Below are 4,755 nucleotides of genomic sequence, written 5' to 3' on the forward strand. Positions count from 1 at the left end.
TCACTGCTGATTTATGATGTTACAATGGTTATTAGGTCACATTATGTTTCTGATATCAACACACATGTCAAATTTGAAATAGAATGACAAAGCTGGGTGCCGGTGACTCATGCCTGTAATCCTAGCTACTCAGGAGGCTTAGATATGAGGATCACAGTTCAAAGGCAGCTCAGGCAGGGAAGTCCATGAGACTCTTATATCCAATAAAAACTACTAGAAAACCAGAAGTGGTGCTGTGGCTCAAGCCATAGAGTGTTCGCCTAGAGCTGAAGAGCAAGGACAGCACCCAAGCCCAGATTTCAAGCCCCACGACCCACAAAGAAAAGATTGAAAACAGACATTCACAATCTGTCTATAACATCACAATGAAAATGTGATCTCATAATGCTATCTTGTCATTTTAGGTTTGTGATGTCAAAAATAGTTGATGCTGTCATAATGAGAATGTTATGTCACACTGGTGATGTCAAAAAGGGTTCGTGATGTTACAATGGCATGTTTGATATCAATTATCAGTTCATAATGAGGGTATAGTTACACAAAGGGATTGTGGTGTCACAAAGGTCATGTGTTTTATCAAAGTTGCTAAAAGGTCCTAATAGGTTTGGGATATCACAATGTGATACTGATGTCAAATAGCAATGAAAGTTCCCAATGGGGTTGTGATGTCACATTGGTGATGAAATCAAATAGTTTTGTGAAGTCACATCTCATAATCACATGTCCAATTTCAGTTGCTACTATTTCACAATGAGGATATGAGTTCACAGAAGACTGAAGCATGAAAGGCAATGAAATTTCTAGAATGCAATGAAGACATACTAGATTTTGAAAAAACAATGGAACGGTGATATCACAATGGCAATGTGATGTTGCAGTATGATGACTTAAAAATATTTTGATATCACAATTGGTGAGGCCACACTGGTGATGAATTTACAAGTGGTGTGTGATGTCACAATGGGTTGGTTATATTAAAATGACACGTGATCTCAATTGTCATTAACTCACAATGAGTACATGAGCTCACCAAGGGACTGTGATGTATCCAAAGGCATGCATTTTCACAAAAGTGGAATCCTAACAGGTGTGTTTTGTCAGAATGTGACAAAATGCTCATAACTCTATCAGTGTGATATCACCATGATCAAGATGTTACACTGGATTCGGATATCACATTTCATACCTGGATTAGATATGAGAGGATTGGAATCTCACATTGGGTTAGTGATATCACTATGGAAATGTGGGGTCACGAAGGGATTGTGCTACCACAATGGCTATTAGAACACAATGTGTTTCTACTATAATATGTTGTGCTGTCACAATTGGTTGGAAATGTCACAATGGCATGCCGGGTCTCAAATGTCATTCATTCACAATGAAGATGAGTTCACAAAGAGACTGTTGTCTCCAAAGTCATGTGTTGGCACAAATATGATGAAGTCCTAATAGATTTGTGAGTTCACAATGTGACACCATGGTCTTGATATCTATTAATTTGATGTCACAATGTTCATGATGTCAGAGTCAATTTCTAAAATCATATGTCATACCTGAATTATTATAAATTTGAAATCATTATAAGCTTACTAAAGGCCAAAAATATCCTAATGTCAGCATATCACACGTTATGACTAAAAACTCATGATCTTTGGAGCTTTTCTTTGAAATTGTATCCTGATTGTGAACTAGTAGAAATTGAAAGTGAACATGTCATCGTGATATTACAAACTCATAGTGACATCACAAACTCATTTGACCTCATCACCACTGTGACATCACAAACCCATTGTGACATCTCATTGCTGTTGTGCCTTCACAATCACATTGTGACATCACAAAGCTATGGTGAACTCTTAGCATCTTCAAAAAAACACATGACCTCTGTGGCATTACAGACCCTTTCTGTACCCATATATTCATAGTGAACTAATGAAAACTGGGATCACATATAACATTGTATCATCACAAAACTTTGAACAATCATTATGACTGTGAAATCACATTATCGTCATTACACCATCATCTCATTGTGGCATCACCAAACCCCAATGACACCATACCATTTTTATATTTTTTTCTTCTGTATGTGTTTTTTTTATTGTAAGTATAGTGTACAGAGGGATTACAGTTACATGAGCAAGGTAATGAGTACATATCCTATCAAACATTGCTCCCTTGTTATCACATTGTCATTTTAATGCCATAGTCCCATTGTGAATGCCTATTCTTTGATTTAATTCTCTTTCAAATGTGTCATGTGGGTTGATATCAGGAACCCATTGTGAACTCATAACCTTTGTGACATCAAATCTCTTGTCACAGCACATTGTCTTTGTTACATCACTAACCCACTGTGACATCAAATACCTCTCATGTCCTCTTAACTTTTGTGACATGCCATTGTGATATCATAGGCCCTTTGTGAGTTGAAAAATCTGTGTTCAATCTCATATTTCAGATATGACATGAGATATCTAAAATCCAGTGTAACATCATGATATCACATTGCTGAACATCATAACCATTGTGTCACTTTGGACATCTCAGACCTGTTAGTTCTTCACATTTCTTACTACATATACATTGGTGACATCAGAATCCCTTCCCAAACTCATATACTCATGGTGAGTTAATGACAATTGAGATCCCACATGCCATTGTGAAATCACCAACCCCTTGGGACATCTCAAATCTATTGTGACCCCTCATTAGTATGGTATCACCAATTGTGACCTCAAAACATTATTATAACATGATGTTGAGACATCACATTGTCATTGTGAAATCACTGTCCCATTGGGTTTTCACATAGTATGACCTCATACTGTGAAGCTTCTTCTATCACCTGGTATCCTCATATTGAATTATGAGTAATTGAAATTGGATATATCATACTGATATTAAAAACAAACTGTGCCATCACAAAACCATTGTGACCTCATCACCACTGTGACATCAAAAACCCAATGGGACATCTCATTTCCATTTTGACATTATGGATCACATTGTGCCATCCCAAACCTATTATTACCTCTTACCACCTTTGAAAATACACATGGCCTCTGTGAAAACAGAACATTTTTCTATCCGTATCCTCATGGGGAACTAATGACAAGTGACATCAGACATACCATTGAAACATAACAAATCCTTTCTGACCTCATCATAATTGTGACATCATGTTGCCATTATGACACCATCAGCTCATTTTGACATGTAAAACCACAATGACATCATAGCACTGTAATATCACATTGTCAGTCTGATGTCATAGACACGTTGTGTTTGCCTATTATTTTATTTGGCTCTATTTCTAATGTGGCATGTCAGTTGACATCAGAAACCCATTGTGAGTTCATGACCATTCTGATATCACGATGCCTTAGTAGCATCACATTGCCATTGTGATGTCACATTGCCCAATCGACGTCACAAAGGGATTTTGATGTGACAATGGTTATGACATCACAATGAGTTTCTGATATCAACCCACATGCCACATTTCAAATACAATGAAATCACAGATTAGGCATTCATAATGTGACTGTGATGTCACAATGACATAATGGCAAATGCTATAATGTCATTGTCATTTTGTGATGTCACCATAAGCTAAAGATGTCATCACAACAATGTGATATCACACTGGTTATGACATCACACAGGGTTTATAAAGTTACAATGGTTATGAGCTCACAATGTGTTTCTGATATCAACTGATATACCACATTTGAAATAGAATGAAATCAGAGGATATACATTCACAATGTGTCTATGACAGCAAAATGGCAATGTGATGTCATAATGCTATGATGTCACTGTAGCTTTGTGATGTCACCATGGTGTCATAACAAGAGTCTGATGTCACAATGGCAATGATGTCACAAAGAGTTTGTGATGTCACAATGGCATGTCGGATCTTAATTGCCATTAGATTATTGTGAGAATACAAGAATGAAATCACAATGGCATACACAAATGAACTGTGATGACACAAAGGCCATGTTTTTTTGTCAGAAGTGCTAAATTTTCTAACAGTTTTTGGTTGTCAAAATGTTATGATATAAAAATGGGTTAGTGATATCAAAACTAGTTTGTAATATCACATCTTATTTCAAATTTCAATTGCTACCAGTTTACAATGATACACATTCACAGAAAGAGCTTGATGTCCCAAAGGCCATGAATGTTCTAAGATGTCATGAGGTCATAATAGGTTTGTGAAAGCATGATGGTACAGTAATATCACAATTGCAATATGATGTCAAATTATAATATCATATGAGAGTTATGTCACAATTAGTTTGTGATGCCATAATAGTGATGAGTTCAAGAGTTTTGTGATGTCGCAGTAGTTTGTGATGTGAAAATGGCATTACAGACCTCAATTGTGATTAACTCACAATGAGTATATAATTTTAGAATGGGATTGTGAGTATTCCAAAGGCATTTGTTGGCACAAATGTGATGAATTGAGAATACATTTGTGATGTGACAATGTGACAAACTGGTCATTACATCTAGCAGTGTGATGTCACAATATTTATGATGTCACAGTATCTTTCTAATATTTCTTGTCGTAACTGAAATAATATGAGGTCAAAAAAAGAGTGAGCTCTCAATGGGCCCAACATAATACAGTGACAACATGTCACAAAACTTATGAGGACAGGACATGTTTGAGTTGTCACAGCTGTTTAAAGATATCACAATGGCAATATTATGTCACAAAGGGATTGTGATGACACA

The sequence above is a fragment of the Dipodomys spectabilis genome, unplaced genomic scaffold (assembly GCF_019054845.1).
Source record: "Dipodomys spectabilis isolate Male_0828 unplaced genomic scaffold, ASM1905484v1 ptg000339l, whole genome shotgun sequence".
In the NCBI taxonomy this organism is placed as follows: domain Eukaryota; kingdom Metazoa; phylum Chordata; class Mammalia; order Rodentia; family Heteromyidae; genus Dipodomys; species Dipodomys spectabilis.